This window comes from Tachypleus tridentatus, chromosome 6 (genome assembly GCF_004210375.1).
Source record: "Tachypleus tridentatus isolate NWPU-2018 chromosome 6, ASM421037v1, whole genome shotgun sequence".
Taxonomy (NCBI): Eukaryota; Metazoa; Arthropoda; class Merostomata; order Xiphosura; family Limulidae; genus Tachypleus; species Tachypleus tridentatus.
In genome coordinates this window covers 90,816,376-90,835,335 of record NC_134830.1, presented here as the reverse complement: position 1 = coordinate 90,835,335, position 18,960 = coordinate 90,816,376, and the positions used below count along the sequence as shown (strand labels likewise).

The window sequence follows — 18,960 nt, the reverse complement described above, 5'->3', positions numbered from 1 at the left end:
TTAGTTACCTGAAACTTGAAATTGACACACTTTGATAAATGTAGAGGGGAACACCCTTTCTTTATGTTGTTACAAAAGTCCAAAACACGCATGCTATTCCTTTAAACAGGAACGTATTTGTGCTCACAGCGGAGAAAGCATTAAACAGTCATTCTACAAATGTATATGCAAAATCGGCGTGTTTGGGTTGAGAAAATATTTTACATAGAAGAGCGAACAACGTTTCGACCTTCTTCGGTCATCGTCAGGTTCACAAAGAAAGAGGTAACTGACCGGAAGCCGACCACATGTTTGAAAGGGGTTGTGTAACTGAGATGCGGAATGTAGAGGGCGGTGTTAGATGTTTGAATATATAATTTTATTTATTTTATTATATTAATATAGGTATAAAGGCGTTCCTCTATATTGGTTTATTTTGGGTAAAAAAAAAATCACGAAACCATATACTGCTGTATACCCTATATTCCTGACATCAGCAGGAATTTGGCAAAAACTAGTAACAAAATATGACATTCCAGTTAATACCAAATTTATTCAAAAACCAGGCACAAAACTAAGGTCTATACTATGTAAAAACTACACTGACAAACATCACACCAACATTATTTATAAAATACAATGTGATAACTGCCACGACTTCTATATTGGAGAAACAAGTAGAAAAATGGAAACCAGATTCAAAGAACATAAAAAGTCACCTTCACACGTTTTCGAACACTGCAAGTCAAATAAACACAACATAGAAAACACTCAAATACTAAATAAAGAAACAAACATAAACAAACACAAAATTAAAGAAGCCTTACTTATACAACAACTTAAACCGAAAATAAACCAATATAAAGTAACGCCTTTATACCTATATTAATATAATAAAATAAATAAAATTATATATTCAAACATCTAACACCGCCGTCTACATTCCGACACTCAGTTACACAACCTCTTTCAAACATGTGGTCAGCTTCCGGTCAGTTACCTCTTTCTTTGTGTACCTGACGATGACCGAAGAAGGTCGAAACGTTGTTCACTCTTCTATGTAAAATATTTTCTCAACCCAGACGAGCCGTTTTTGCATATATATTTCTCTACAAGTGGGTTTTCTCGACATCACTAATTCTACAAATGTGTTCTCATTCGTTATTTTATCATAATTTTTGTGTGGCCTTGACAACTGAGTCTTGTTTTACCAATAACAACGGAGCCCTAGACAGCCAGCAGTAATGTATACAAACAGTGTATTGTAGCCAATCTTGTGAATATAAACAACACTGGTTGATGACAGTCCTGATCAAGTCAAGCATACGATTTCTGAGGCACTGTTTTTGCGGGAATTTCCTTCGACATCCATTCTCTCTCTCTGTTTAAAACCGAGAAGCAAGATCAAAAAGCATAAATTATCCTGTAAAGATGAAAAACTTATACCTACAGACCAACCAAAACCCAGTTATCGTGTAAAGATCAAACAGTTATACCTACAAGCCAACCAAAAACCAGACGCTAATAATGCATATAACAACCTAAAGGTAACAGTAGCAGGTATTAACATTCACCCACCTGTTTCTCGCTTGGTCCTGACCGTAACTCGTAGTTTTCAGTCTGCGGATCTATTTAGTCTCAATTTATTACAACTTGCGCTAAGTTTTTGTATTGAACAAAATCAGGTTTCTCCTATTATTTGTTTGAAGCAAAATAGAGCATTTCATAATATTTGCACTTTTGTTCAATATATTACCATACCCGTCAGTACCTGAACACTACACCGAATAATTTATTGATTACTAACATCACCATAGTCTCCATGACCTACAATAACTGACAGTTTCTGAATATAGGAATTCACACAGTTGTTACAAACAACACTTATCTCCAAGTAAAATGGTACTTAATTTCTGTACACATACCCAGTTATTATCCATAACACTCATTAGACTAATATTTACTTTGCATATATCAGTGACTGGTTTTAGCAAGTTACAAAAGACTCTACACAGTGTCTGTTAACCTCGATAATAGGTTTAAACAGAATACGTAAAGCTAAATACAATCTGGCAACCTTAGCGACTTATTTTAGCAGGTTGTATAACTACACACAGTGCATGTCAACCGTAATGCCTGGTTTGAAGAGGTTAAATAGAGCTTCGCACCATGTATACCAACCTTAGTTCACACAGTGTATACCAGCCCTAGTGTCTGGTTTTAACAGGTTACACAGTGTATGCCAACCTTTATCTCTGGTTTAATAGGTAATATGAAACTACACAGTGTTTGTTAAAAATCACAGTAACGAATTCCTATAGCAGTTCGCAGAACGTAAACATATCACATCTTGTATAGTTTAAAATGAACGATTGAATCTACAAAGCTTTTAAACATAAACACATTTTCCTGTTTGCGATTTAACACAATCAGGAGTGGCCTTCTGATGGTAACCACTCCATTTGCGTAACTAGTAAAGCTTCAGAAAACTAAACACTTGTCACGGTATTCGCTATTTCGGTAAAGAACGTTCTGTAGGGTAAACAATTTCCTAGGCTTTCACTTCAGTTCATCAACACGGTGTCGACAACCTTAGGTGTACAAATCAAAAAACATGAAACCCCCAATTTAAACTGTAACTTTATATCGACCACATTATGTTAATAACATAACCAGATTACTTAACAATACAAAATCGCCTGAGCCATATCTACTCCATGATGACGATAGTAAAGTAAAAAGATGCTACCCCATTACTCGGCTTTAAGTCTGATCTCCTGAGGCCGCTGGGAAAATACAAACAGGCCCAGGCCGAAAGAAAGAAAAAATATACTGAACGGGGTAATTAAGGACATCCTAAAGGTAGCAATCTCAGCAGGGCAGTTGGGCAAGATGGCAGCATGCGTAGTAATTACCATCTAAGTACTGCAAAGGCTCCCATTATAACGAACTCTTTCCAACAGTCCCAAATCTCCCTGCGATTAGATGAGAATGGCTACAGGCAAAGAAAAGAATAATCTGAGTTATTCTTAATCTCAGAAAGACTAATGTGATTACTAAAACCACAGTCGAGATCAATATACTACTTCTGTTATCAAAATTGCATATAAGTTGATTTACATACATCTGCTAAGATCTGAAACGATCAACTGATCTGCCCTGAAACACAGTACACTTAATGCAGTAAAACAAATTACGTGACAAAAATGGGAAGTTTTTTTCACCGATTATCTTCTGATACAGGTAGCCAACAGTTACACTCTTCGGATTTTTTAAGCTTCGAAGATTGTGTGTTCATTAAACCAGTGACCAAAATTTACCAGTCAACTTTCGAAAGATATTTTGAACTTTTAAACAACTTTCAGTTTGCATGAGATAAGAGTAATTTTTAATATTTAGGTACTGCCATCAATGTACTAAAATAAAATAAGACTAATAATAAACAACATATTCAACGGTCGAATTTTTTTCTGTAAGAATCACTGACGAGGCTCCTGAGACGACAAGTACCAAAGTTGTACTTAGGTCGTAAAAATGTCAAAAGAACTTCCAGCTATTAATTTGTCATTTTGAGAGAATCCTAGAGTAAAAGGGAGAGTTTTGGTTTGTTTAGTGCTCCAATAACAATTAGTAGTTGAAAAGGAAAAGCGGCCGTTGAAAGATGGAAAGACAACTTATGAGCCTAATTTCAACTTTTTTTTTTTCAATCAACACGCAACATGGAAAATAACTTTAGTTTATTAAATGTGTAAATACTTCTTACACGGTATTTAAACACAGAGATGATGTGGTTCTTTAGACATTTATCCTCCCCTCGTCTCTCGGTAAAGCAAGTTTGGTTGTCTTAAAATGAACAAAATAACTTAATGGTAACCAAGTAAAGTTTTCATATGTATTATCATCTAAATCACTCTAGCTCATAGCTTGATCACTCACTAACTTACAATTTTCTTCAGGAGACGTTATAGCATCGCTAAGACCCACTACACATTGTAGTGTTATGCTTCTCCTGGAAATTACTACGTTATAATATTACTCTTCTTCCAAAACTCACTACATATTATTGTATTAAGTTTCTCCTAAAACTAAAATATCATAACATTACAGTTTTATTAATTCTAATTATAGATTATTATATTAATATAATTCCAATATTATAATATCCATTCATATATGTTATATTTCACCTTTATCAAAAATCCACGGTCTTTTGGTTTATGAAACCTTTTTTGAGGAAAATTACGATCCTGCCGTGTTATAGGTTTTATGAAGAACTATCGTCTTATCTATAACGATTAACGTACTAGTGAGCTTACCTCGCCCCTACGCCACCGGTTACAGATAAAAATTAATCTGCCACCCCCCCCCCTTTTGTATAGAAAATTTATTTTAATAACATATTTGCAAAAGGCCCCCCAGTGGCTCAGCGGTATATTTGCGGATTTACAACGCTGAAAACCGGGTTTCGATACCCGTGGTGGGCAGACCCCAGATAGCCCATTGTGTAGCTTTGTGCTTAATTCAAAACAACAACAATTATTTGCAAAAGTCCATACCGCCCCGCACTCTTAACTCCTACAGAATTACGGGCGCAATAACTCTTAATGTTTCACTGGCACTGAAATGATTACTCGCTCATTAACTGCTTCATTGATTCTCGGATGCATATCGTACACTTTCTTCACTTCTACACAAAATTTCTAAATCATAACGTCAACATCTAAGTTCAAATACTGAAACATAGCTTACAAAAATATATGTATGCAGGACTGGTGGGGTTCATACATCTCACAAAAATATTTTAAACGTGACATTTCAATCCCTCTGGTGTATCCTAGTTCATTTATACGTACTTACGTTGTTTCTATCTCAAGAATACAAATTGTTTTACTTGAAAGTTTAACCGCTTTGTTTAGTTAAAACACTCGATTATTTCGTTGAGATCAACATATTAATTTTTCTCAACATGCATTATTTTGTTTACAGCTAAAAACTATATACCACACTGTTTTTGTTACTCATATGTGAATTTTTTCAGATCATTTGTAACGATTTTTTGTTTAAAAACTAACTTCTCTTACATTTTAGAGAGGAAAATTTTCATAACTACAAAGAAGCATTTGTAGACCCCAGAATAAACATATCGTTTGAGACTAAGAATTCTGCTATATAAGTGTGAAAAATATGTATAAATTAACTGGAAAGGTGTAAAAAATTGCGTTAGAGATTTTTTACGACGAAACATTAAGATCTTAGTTTAAAAGAAATAGTTTTAGATTCACAGAACTGGGCATTACGAAGAAATTGTAGACGAAGCAAGTTTGCTTGTTTTTCTCTTCTTATGCAGCTTGCTATTATGTACCTGTAGTCAAATTACAGAGTCCTTTGATGTTAAGTCTACAGACCTACAACTCAGAGGCTCAACTCCCCACGGTGAATACAGAAGACAGCAGGATGAATACGGAACCAGAAAAGAGGTTAAAGTTTAAAAATATCAAGCACAACATGAAAAACGAAAACAGACACAAATATTGCGTTAAAACGTAAAAAGGCAAGTCTATGGTAAAATATTAATAACTCAGTGATCTTTGCACGTTTAGTTTGTTTTGTGAAATTACACGGTTATTATACGGTCTGACGACAACAAACAAACTGGAAGCCACTGGTCTAGAGATATATAACTAGGAAACAGAACAGTATTCACTGCCTGCTTCCTGTAATCAGAATCAGTTCATGGAAAAACAACGCGAACCCCGAGCCTTCTGACTCACAGTCCAACAGGCTAATCACACGAGCGTTGATTAAAGTAGTGGTCTTCTTTGGTGGATTTCTGACATAAGTGTTCACGTCAAGTTTTAATAGGTTACTTTACAGATGATGTTTAATCACAGTTAAATACAAAAAATAAACCTATTAAGAAATTTTCAAAGTGACGAAAATTGTCCCATTATAGGTAATTTACGTTGTCATAGATATACAATGGGCTCTCTGTGCTTTACCCACTGCGGTTATCGAAACCTGATTTTTTGCGTTATAAGCTCAATGACCTATCGCCGAGCCACTGGGGGATGACATTACTGTTAAAGATAAATTTTAAAACAAGAGAACTTGGAAGTTTGTTTGTTTGTTTAAATTTCGCGCAAAGCCACAAGAGGACTATTTACGCTAGCTGTCCCTAATTTAACCAATATTAAACTAGAGGGAAGGCGAATCATCGTCACTCACCGCCAACTCTTGGGGTACTATTTGACAAACGAATAATGGGATTGACCGTAACATTATAACGCCCCCATGACTGATAGGGCGAGCATGTTTTGGTGTAACGAAGATTCGAACCCGCAACTGTCAGATTACGAATCGAACGTGCTAACCACCTAGCCAGAACTTGGAAGATGATGAATTTTAAAAATGCTATATCTCAGCGAATCAAGTCGTCGCCAGTACAAAGAAAAGCACATTTGGACAGAATGCAGTTCAGGAAAAATTCAACAACAAACCGTCATACGGTTCGATTGCAAAAATAGTTTAGACTTACGCTCTCCACCACTCCTTTCTTTATATCGACCTATTACATATTTATTTTAATAGCAAGGGTTTCTGAAATAATCACGAGAGTTAGGGTAAATTGTTTAATTTCAAGTTTTATAATCATAACAAACTTATATATTTAACTGTTCAAGTTATGTGGGTGTTTCGTAGATGGAACTTTAATTTAAACATACGATGGCTTTCAAAGAACTGTTTACAGAGTTAGAAAAAAATTAAGTAATAGTAGGAGAAACATCGAGTCAAACCTTTAAAGAAGTGATGACCCGTTTCAAAATTTTAATTTCCCTAAAATATTTAAATTCGCCAAAATATATCGTAATTCTATTAAATATTTGTACGCGTACCTAAGCAGACAGGATGCTCCATGCAAAGTGCAGTCTTCGTCAGGTTATAAAACAAGTTTTATACAATACAAACTTATTTGTACAGTAACGGGTATCTTCATTTTTTTTGTATTCCGTATTAAACACTAGCATGTTGTTTACAGAAGTCATTTACCGACGTAATTATTGTTCTTCGAGAACGTTTTACCAATATTTATATAGCGTTTTAACACAGAGAAGTTGGAACAAATCACTTAAGTAATTTGTTTTTTTAATTATTTCTTTCAGTAACTATTTTTATGGTAACTGTAAACACCAAATAATTCCTACTAAAAGGAATTCCTTTCAAAAGTAAGCAAAATACACTAAAAATATATAATCCTACTTTTTAAACTAGATGTTACGCCATATACTAGTTAATAGCATAAACAACAGAGGTGTTATCTATATACTATTTACATGGAGACAGCAGCTACTTGTAAACACTGTACTGTTTATTTGCACTTGGCGTTCTCTGCTTTGAAGACATTCTTTCTAAATGCATTGCTACAGCGGTCCAGACCTGAGAACTTAGCTAGTTCTAAATGTATTGGTACATCGGCTCTAGCCTGAGAACTCAGCTATGCACACATCGTCAAGCTCAGCAAACAAAATGTTAAGTTATTTTTGCAGCCTGACCAGTGAATTTAGTAATGATAATTATCACAGTATTTGTCTGTTCTTTTGCAAGGGTGTGCGGATAGCACTTTAAAAAATAACTGATGGATACTTGAAGTGTAGGAAACAAATTTGGTGCTCTGCAGGATTAATCAATTAGTTTATCGTGCAGTAGGTCAATAGTCATTAAACATTATTTCTTAAAAGATAGGCGTTAAGATAAAATAAATCCTCGCTACATTCCAAATCAGATGTGTGTACAATGCTTTCAAAATCCAAGTTCACTTTGGCCTCGGGCACGCAGCATTAAGAAAACCATATTAATTAAGCTTGTAACATATTAAATATATGTGTATACATATACTGTACACTCACCCAACTCCACCCAAAATTTTGCAGTTAGCAGGCACAAACTTGGTAGAGAAAACTCGGGATGATTCGGCGGGCTCCTTATCTTTATGGCGTAACCTCTACCAAAGGTGTACCAGGAAGAATAAAACACCCTTGGAAAGTCGTCCAGTTATTATAGTAATCTGAGAGTAAATTTTCAGTGTGGCTGAACTCAAACCGTACATCAGATTTTGTACTCCTGACCACCTTTGGAATTTCATGGATGCCATATCTAGTATTGTATGTATTTCTGTACCTTTGTCCAGCTAACCCCTTGCATAGTTTTGGAGTTAGCACGGCAAAATTCGACAGTCGAAATCAAAGAGGATTAGTAATATCTTTATCTAGATGGTGTATATCCCCTACCAAGGAGGTTAAAACGGACCTGAAATATCACCCAGATACGATACGAGTCTAAGACTCTGTTTTCAGAGTCGCTGAACCAGGATCTGGCACAATGTTTTGTATTTTTGATCCCCTTAGATGGACCAAACATCGCATACATGTTCAGGTACTTGAGTTCTAACTTTTCTTCTCAGTTACGGACTACTACTTAGCTATCAAAGTAACCGGAAGTAATGGAAGAGCCTCAACATTGAAGCCTCTGAACACCGCATCGGTTAGCGTATGCTAGTTTATGTAACGTTAATTAATACGGAGATCCATATAAAATTCAGATTATCGTTTCTGATATGAACTGATTTTGTTGATTATTTATCCTCATAACCACTAGCAATTCTCATACAAATGAATAGTTAACATAAAATCACGTTACTATTGTTAAAATATTAAAAGTTTTATAATTACTAAAGTGGTGTCACTAGAAATATTAATGTTCATCTCTAAAATGTTTATAGTATTAGACAGACTAATAACAATAGCAAATAAAACTTGAAGTTTCACGAAATTGCACCAATTAGCATTTGATTTAACTATAAAATACATATAGATGTTTCGTGCTTATTCTTTTAAAAACTAAAAGACAGTGTCACATATTGTTAAGAAACTTTCGTTAAATATCTTATAAATCAATGTAAGTATTACGAAATAATTTCATATTAAATGAAGTGTAACTTTTCGATAAAATTATATTCGTGTTACAAACGCAATCTAAATTACATGTTTTAAGTCAACAGATTTAATGCATTTTAATGGACAAATGTAAACTTTTCAATATAACAAATAATTCCTCTCCTAAAGAGGTCACTTTAATATACAAACTCATTTTAAACACAGACAAAGCTAGATAAATACTCCTAAAATTTCAATGCACAAACTTGGCAGAGAAGACTCGAGGGGTCCCGCATGGCCAGATGGGTTAAGGCGTTCGACTCGTAATCTGAGGGTTGCGGGTTCGAATTCCGATCCCACCAAACATGCTCGCCCTTTCAGCCGCCCTTTCAGCCGTGGGGGCGTTATAATGTTACGATCAATCCCACTATTCGTTAGTAAAAGAGTAGCCCAAGAGTTGGCGGTGGGTGGTGATGACTAGCTGCCTTCCCTCTAGTCTTACACTGCTAAATTAGGGACGGCTAGCACAGATAGCCCTCGAGTAGCTTTGTGCGAAATTCAAAAAACAAACAAAACAAACGAAGACTCGAGGTGGTTCGGTGGAGCTCCTTATTTTTATGGCGCAGCCCCTACCAAAGGGGTACCAGGAAGGCTAAAAGCCCTCAGAAAGTCGTCGATTTCAGGTTTTATAATCACAACAGACTTGTTTATTCAACTGTTCAAGTTCTGTGGGTGTTTCATAGATGGAACTTTAATTTAAACATACGATGGCTTTCAAAGAACTGTTTACAGAGTTAGAAAAAAATAAGTAGTAGTAGGAGAAACACCGAGTCATCAAACTGTTAAAATTAAACGGAATTATTATATTATTGTAATTACTTGAAATGATACTAAAAATCAATTCCATTTAATTTAATTTTTTATCGATTTACTTTCGAAGAGTAAATTACAATATATTATGCATGTGTTTGTGTGTGTATTGAACCGCTTTCTTCGAAATAGTTCTCCAGTGGCACAGCAGTGCGTCTGAAACCGGGTTTCGATATTCGTAGTGGCAGAGTACATTGTGTAGCTTTGTTCTTAATTGCAAGCAAACAAATTCTTCAAAACATGTGGTTTATTACGTATTTTCTATATACTTTTCCATCTCTATGTATGCATACTAAAACTAAAGACCTTTATTAAAAATTAAGTATATCAATCAGCTTCATGTATCGAACATTAAAATCTTAGCATGGCCAGGTGATTAGGGAGTTCGATTCGTAATCTCCAGGTTACGGGTTTCAATTTGGTCACCAAACACCGTTTCAATCGTAGGAAGCGTTATAATGTAAAGGTCAATTATAATTTTCATTAGTAACGAGTAGCCCAAGAGTTGATAATGGGTGTTGTTGGCTCTGTCTTCCTTTTAGTCTATCACTTCTAAATTAGGAACATCTAGCGCAGATAGCTATCGAGTAATTTGAGGCAAATTCAATAACCAAAGAAACTTGGTTATCCCGTACCACACTTTCTACTTTTATTTATTTCGAAACCTCGTTCCTGTTTAAACTTCAGTATTACTTTAAATTCTCAGATCATTTTGTTTCTTTCAGATTAAGCTCTTTTACAAATATTTCAATGTCACATAGATTCAAATAGAACAAGATGTTTCACTAAGGAAACTTGTGTACGGAAACATACCACTTCACTTAAAACTAACATCTGAGGCTCACACTTCCCACAAACGCGAAATTGTACTTAAACGTAGTCATTAAACGTAGTACTTAAACCATTTGTCATAGTTTTATAAAAACTAAACACATAATAACTGGTCATTATTATTTGTTGTTGGTTTTTTTTTTATATAGTTGCAACAGTATTCCTCGTACCTAAAGGACATCATTAGGTTTTGAAGAATGTAAGGTTTCTTTTGAAATTGATGGTTTGCCGAATATTCAGCTGATAGCAGCTCTGGAGACTAGAACTGACCCTCTTGACGTACTCCGTTTTTTATCGTTCTTCACAGATGATAAGGTTCGAAGAACTGACATGACGAACTTGCAATTCTTCAAACCTTATCATCTGTGAAGAACGATAAAAAACGGAGTATGAAAATGGGAGGGAAAGGAGAAAGAAACGACAGGTGAATGATACTTTATTTGTATAGATTTTCCATTCGTTCAATCGTCATTAATTAAACCTGATTTGATAAAAACACACTAATACGTCACTGGTTTTACTTTTTCCTTCTTTAAGGTCCTCCAATAACCAATTATTTTATGGAAATGATTTACAATTAGGAAAATCTATAAGTGATTTAGAAAAAGTTCACGATTGAAGTTTACGGTGAAAATCTTGCTCTTCGATAAAGATTTAAGGTCAGTATCCAATATAATTTATTGAAGCTTTTTTTCACTGTTCGAGAACCGTGTTTCACTAGTTCCTATCGTAGTTAGAGAAAACCTTAGAATTCTGTATAAATACTTCGAATACGAAATGAAAGTTAAAATAGTTGGATGAACGAAATTTAGCTAACAACTTTCTTTCAGCTATTCTAGAAGCTGTTTTAATATTCATGTTGTATTAGATTTTATTTCTTACAATATATTTAGTGAAAATTTTAGTTGTAGCACTGTTTTATTTACTAACAGCAAAATGTAATTTCACTAAACTGAAACGAGTTTCTTTACAGAATGTTCTAGATTACTGTGAATATACATTTTTGGTGAACATTTGGAAATATAAGTGGCTGTCAGAAAAGTCTACTGTAAATTTGTAAAGCAACAATTTATATTTGTTTGCAGTATTTTTGTTTATAATAAAAGTTTTAATATTATATTTGAACTTAATGATTTGTTTTGTATTTTCGTGCAAAGCTACAAGAGGGCTATCCGCGCTAGCCGTCCCTAATTTAGCAGTGTAAGACTACTAGTCATCACCACCCACCCCTAACTCTTGAGCTACTCTTTTACTAACGCATAGTGTGATTGACTATTACACCCCACAGCTAAAAGGGCGAACATGTTTAGTGTGACTGGGAGTCAAACCCGCGACCCTCAGATTACGAGACGAGTGCATTAACCACATGGTTATGCCGGGCCAATGTTAATCGACCTGTCCTTAGCTTTTATGCCTTTACAACACTTTTAAAAAACAAATAACCTTGATCCAGACGGATGAAAGAATAAAATATATTGTGAGCATATTTGGTTTAAAAATCACTGACAACAACAAAACAGTTTTAATTTTTTCAGCATTTTCATTGTTGAAGCTTCTTCAATCATATTAAGTACTCGAATTTACCATCAAAAGGCGCCACTCAGTGGCATAGCGATATAGCCGCAGATGTATAACGCTAGAAATAAGATTTCGATACCCGTGTGATGGGCAAAGCACAAATAGCCTATTGTGTAGCTTTATGAATATTTAAAAATAAAATAAAAACCACCAAAGACGTTAGCTTCCAAAGTTATAAAAATGAGATGTTGATTAATTTTTCAGATTGGTCCAAAATACTACTATATCAATTTGACAAATTAAAAATTACTATGGAAAAAAAGAGCTTTGTATTTTAAAAATACAACTTCAAGAACTGTAATTATTTTTCCGTTTCTTAGGTTTACACAATGCTTTTGCCCTTTCAACATTAGGTGGCCAAAACTTACACACTAAAGTCGTGCATATATAAATATATCTAAGAAGAGGTAACTTGCTTAATCGTAATATATATTTGTGCGCGCGTACACACTCGTGAGATCACTTCCAAATATTTATATAGAATTGTACTGTTTGCAAAGTATTTTAATCAACTGACAAACTTCATGTCAGGACTACAGGATTCAACAGTTCTAAAACAATACAATAAACCGAGTATATGTGGCACCTTAACCAGAAACACGTTCTTACAAATCACTATAGAGTGAGACAGAAGTTGTTTAGAAGAAAGTACTATTCTTCAAAATCAGTTCATTAAATTTTGTATTATTTCATCTCGTTTTTTGTAATCTACTCCTAATGATTTTATCATTTTATTTCGTTAAAAAACACATTCTTATTTCTGTTATCATTAATGTTACTAAAACAAAAGGTTTAATCATAAAAACATTTTCAAAGACTGGTTTACATTTTCAGCTCTCAAATATCTCGGTTTATATTCAGTTAGCTCCAATACTAGGGAACCTTATTTTCAGAGCATATCTCATTTTTCTATTTGGAACCTACTATTTTCAGAGCATATCTCATTTTTCATATATTTGGTTTATATTCAGTTAGCTCCAATACTAGGGAACCTTATTTTCAGAGTATATCTCATTTTTCATATATTTGGTTTATTCAGTGTGAATATTTCTTGTCATTATACAAAAAATACAAATATATGTATGCGTGTATGTTATATATATATATATAAACCTGCAAGGTATGTTGTTGTTGTTTTTTAACTCTAACCTGAACTCCCGCTCCCTAATTAGCCCCTACATTACATAGCAATTAACCCCTAAAATATGGGTATCCTACCCTTTGGATCCTCGGCCGGTGGTATCGTAAATTCTCCTTCTTGACATGATTTGTCGAGACAGCAACACGCAAGGCTGCTTTCACAGAAAATGAATAACCCGAGGTTTTCACAGAAGAAGATAACTTGAGAATGTTTCAACGGCACGCCTTACGAATAGTGGAGACGATCTATTCCAAACTTCCAGCACCACAAGACTGGTTTTTCATGTTAACTGAAGCACCACACAACGAAAGCAATTTCACCAAAGTTTCTGAATGCTTTGATACTAATAAGAATATCATAATATAAACAACTCTTCTGGAATTACTCTATTAAGTCCTTCGAAACATATATATTTATTTGTGTGTGTGTACACTAATAAAAACAAAAGGGAATCTTCAATAGCAGCGGCACCTGAAATTCTTTTAGGCGGGATTAAACTGCGATAGAAATAAATACCAAGAGTGGGGCGCGAGTATACCCGATTCAGTTTTACTAGTCATCAGGATCTCTACCAGCCTACCCCTAATTTGAACTTATTTTAGGTAAGATTAGAGCAAATTAATCTATGAGAACTCCGGCATGGTCAAACACATGAGTCGAAATGATTTGACCTCCGAAATCCAAAACTGCAATTAGATCTCAAATCAGTCAATATATGACGCAGTTATGAACTAAAAATGTATAACTGAAACACAAAAATTCAGAGAGGTTTTCTAAGCCGCTATGTCGCAGTTACATATCTGTGTAATCTTCGAGAAAGATCCTGCAAAGTTTTGAACTTAGCTTGTACTTTTGATAATAAGAAGCCCCCAAAGAAACAAATTACACGGCTTGGTCCACGTTGGAAATATGGTTTTGCGATTTTAGTATCTGCCTTCGTTAGAAGTTTTTCTCAGCTGTTTCATCAATAGGTGGACGACAGTTGTGATTGTTCTTGAATACGGCGATATTAGGGCGACATCAGTGAATAGTCTGTATTTTAATATAAAGTTTTTATTATCGTTTCAGTATACTAAGCAAACTAAGTGCCATAAGTACCTTCAGATAAAAGTAATTAATTATTATTCCACAAAACAGCCCTCTCCTTAGCAGTTAGTAGTACAGCAGTTACCACTTCTTTCCTAGTTAATTTTCGAATTTCTTCCATGGCGTTAACACAAGTTTATTTAAATACAACTGTTACGCCGCGCAGCGTCATAGCCATATGCATGTAGAAAGTATCACTGATGTTACGTCGTTAGTTATATTACGGTTACTCATGCGGATGAGAGGAACGTCGTAGTACAAACATTCAGGAATGAAAAGGTTCTTTTAACGTCATACAACATGTTTTGTATAATTACTTTAATAGGATTTTATAAGTTATTAAAATGTGGCAAAAAAGAAGAGCACCTGTTTAGTCATGCTAGTGCTGTTAATGAAAACATACGTTATTTCTACCACATACGTATTGGGAACGACCTTTCAACGGATTGTTACCCAACTGAAAATACTTGCACTGAAACACTCCAAGTTGATCCTAATTATTCATGACTATATCGCGGGTGTATTTTACAAATCTCACCAATGACTAAAGAGAACAAAGTACAACATTAGACAGAAGTCAAACACGTCTTTGATCTAATTTAAATCTAAAATATTTTGGAATATAGCTGGAGTAACTTATATAATACGTTATATTCTAAACGAAATTTCAAATTAAAGAGCTGTTATTATTTAGAGAACCAAATATTCTGTTATATCAAATTAGCCTTAGATGGCTGTTTATGTTCTATATAGTTCCCATCAAAGTGCCCCCCGCTTGTACAGGGGTATGTCTCCGGATTTACAACGCTAAAATCAGGGGTTCGATTACCCTCGGTGGGCTGAGCTGATAGCCCTTTGTGGCTTTGCTATAAGAAAAACACAAAACACACACACCCATCAAAGTTCCGATATGTAACGGAAAAGATCCAGTTTGAACAACGCAGACTGTCCTGCAAGTAGAATTCCGTATATGAAAAGACTTTCATGTGAATTTTATAACTAAGAATCTTGATAAAAATCTAAATAAATAAAAGCTAAATTAACCTAAAAATAACGCATACATTAATAAGGAACAGACTGTATAGTAGAAAGCTAGAAATATTTAATGTTATAAATAAACACATGAAAATTTAAACCTCCAATGATTATTAAATTGCATTAACCGGTCAGTAGAACACCTTCATCGCTAACATTTTATTCGTAATATCACTCATTACTTTGTACGTTTGGCTAGTTTAGGTTAGTTCTGAAGCACACACACACGAAGCTAACAATGTAAAATATTTTCATATACATAATAGCAGTTAAAACAATTATTATAGTCAATAATATTTAATGAAAAATAAAATGGATAATTTAATTATAACTATGCCTTGTATGCAAGACAGGTGGAAATAAAAAATCTCTGTTCTTTTAAATATACAACATTTTTGGAGTAAGGTGTTTGTGCTTTATGATACTCTTTGAAAGTGTAATAATTCTCTATATGATAAATATCTACACCAATGTTAGAAATACAATCGCCATTTCACTTAAAATTCAATCATATGTACATCGGTAAAGAATTTAATTGAGTTTAAGATTCTAATCCCATAAAAAGCCATTTTAAAATTCACCCTCAGAATGGACACTGTACAGTATACATAAAACAAAAAGTTCAAGCTCATCCGAAATTAAAAAACCGTATTACAGGTACTGAATCTAAAGTACAGCGAAAACCCCTGTGGTTTTATTCAACCCAGACTTGTAAATTCTACAAGTATTGTTTCTCCTGAGGCAATAGTGAAAGACATAGATAAAGTTAGATAGCAAGTCTTGTATGTGAGAGAGAACTACTTGTCTGCTGGTAGCCTGGCAGTAATAAAGGATGCTACCTTCATTAACTTCAGCTAACGCCCCCTGCAGGTGGCATGGCGTACTGCCATAAAAAGTGGAAGCCCTACTAGATCATACATCTTCAGTTGTCATAGTAACAAGCATGGGAAAGAGGATAGTAAAGGACTACGGGTCACCTCGGCGCGACGCCTGGAAGTTCAGTGCTACCGAGTAGTAGGACTGCCCCCACACGAGGTACTATAGAAAAAAACAAACTAATTACTTGAATAGCTAACATTTTATATCTAAGAAAATAAAATAAATCCAAAGTGTCTACAACCAACTAAATCACTGAAGTAACAATTGCTCCCTCTAAATAACAACTTTTTAAAACAATAATTCACACGAACTATACTTTAAGGTTTTATCTACTTGGTATAGGTGATGACGTTTTAGTAAACTCGCATCCAGAAAAAAAAAAAATTGAAATGTTGTTACAATTCCAAGTCACTAAGCACGTGGATCCCGAAAAGGTATCTGTAGTATCTGTAGGACTAGCTCATACCCTTTCGAAAGTGAAGATTTGGGGGGAAGGGGCGATGGTAATACAAATTTTCTTCCGTTCATTTCTATGGCATTTAATTTTGCTAAGTACATAGCGACAGAAAATCGCCATCTCAATGTAACGTTTGTCATTTTTCCTTATTAATTTCAATTATTATTCTTCACCCTTTAATGTAAAACAACCGAGCCACAATTTTCACAATCCAAGACACAGCTGGATCTGGTATATAATAAAGGTTAACATGAATGTAGGGTCAAAGATTAGAAAATATTAACTCTTAATCACTAAACCACAACGTACTAATAGGCATAAATAACAGAAGCCTACGAATTTAAACACATTAAAAAAGTTGTTTGGTTTTAATAAAGGATTTTCCATAACTCAGATATGCAGATTTCGAAAATAGTCATTTTTTCTATCACATATAGGGTTTTTTTTTGTTGTTTGTTTTCCAAATCGGGAAGAAAAAAACAACTCTTAGTCAGCTTAAATTATTATTTCGTTCACAACAATGAACATTTTTACTGTTGTGTTTGTTAACAAAAATATAAAATGAAGAAAATTGAAGAACACTGATGTTAAACGAATATACATTCTCAGTTATCCTGATTTTTTTATGAAATCTACGAATTTTGGTCTCAAAACTATGCGTTATGGTCTTTTTTTTATGTATTGCATCTGGAAGGTCTTATTTCAATGACCAGCAGTAATTAGCCATCATTCTGATATTCCATCTTCCCTGAAATGTTGATAATACCTTTCTCCCTTATTCTTTGCTAACTGCAAGGATATTTTAAGGGAGATAGTCAACATGCGAGTAGAGGAAATGAACTTTCAAACTCATATTACAACCAAACTCTTCGAATTTATCGAGCATGTTATCAACAATGTTTTAGTTATTTAGGTCTTTGTTGTTTTCTAAAAATCAATCAATAACACCTTTAGAGGAAACCAAGCTTATTTTTCAACATCCTCACTGTCCTTTTGAACTATTCATCCACATTTCCTAATCTGAGGCCCAACAAAAATCCCTTCTTTAAGTTTCGCTTCTGAAGAAGCTGGTAATTGCCCACCTTGATACTTGAAGCAGTCGCGATCTTTGTCTTAAAGTTTTTACAAACTGCTTCATCAAGCCCAGTTTGATGTAAAGTGGGTGTAATAAGATTTTATTAACCAAACTTTCACGTTAAATGTTTTTCAATCCTGGTATCAGACTGATTTTGCGTGGCTTCTTTATCCAGTGATGATTTCATGCACTTCTGTCCTATTCACACAAAAACATTAAAACTTTGTATAACCAGATTGTTTGCCCAACAACGTACAAAGGACTTCTAAATCTCCACAAAGTAGCCAACCATGTTTGTTTTACTTAACCTTATTAATAAAGAAGTTAAATATTTTCGTACGATTCCTTCAAGAGAACCGAATAAGAACCAGAAACAGGTGTGTATATATTATCATTGTAAAGAAGAACACCTTTTACACTTCTTTTCGAGGACATAATGAACAATCGACACTCACTTCTTTCATAGACTGCAATTCCTAGCATTGGTATTAATTCAGCAATAAACCAGTGAACTTTCTTAGGTGTAGCATGGTATAAACTCAAGATTTCTTTATCAGTAAAATAATGTTCCTGGAGAATATAGGTTTTTTTTAATCTGAAGTCTGGGCCCCAAAATATCTGAAGAATCCTTTGGAAGGCCCAAATCTCTCACCAAATAATTAAATTCACCTTACATGTAAAGTTATGGTTTACCAAACGATTCAGATTGAAAACATTCCCTATCATCAATTCTATTGACATCAGATTCAGAATTAGATGAAACTGTATCAAAAGTCTTCAATGGAGTAAGTACAGATACATCAGGTGCATGAGCAACAAGTCATATGGCAGATTGAAGGTTCTGATAAGAAATTCCCTTTTTATTTCGATTTTTGTAGCCTTACACATAACATGAACAAAAAATAGCAGTCATCTCCTTGGTTTTTAGGCTCACACCAAACCAATGGAATTCCAAAACGCAAAGACTTTTTCTTATCTTTAGTCCACTGTCTCATTCCTTCAACAAAAAATAGACAAATTTTGTACGGAACTCATGATTTCTTTGGTCTCAAAGTTTTATTCTAAAATACGTGTTTTTAACAAATTCTTAATGTTTTGC

At 34.3% G+C, this 18,960-nt stretch overlaps 1 protein-coding gene across 5 annotated transcripts in view; it reads right to left on the bottom strand.

Moving 5' to 3' along the window:
• The window catches only part of LOC143253025 (ankyrin repeat and BTB/POZ domain-containing protein 2-like), a 112,262-nt gene that overhangs the window by 69,175 nt on the left and 24,127 nt on the right, over positions 1–18,960 (bottom strand). The window contains exon 1 of one of the 5 annotated variants that reach the window (XM_076506106.1): positions 13,407–13,551. The exons of 3 other annotated variants lie outside the window; for them this stretch is intronic. The gene's annotated coding sequence lies outside the window, so the exon portion shown is untranslated. Of the gene's footprint in view, positions 1–7,883; positions 8,498–13,406; positions 13,552–18,960 lie in introns of those variants that run through there. One more of the 5 variants, XM_076506107.1, reaches the window with a different exon arrangement.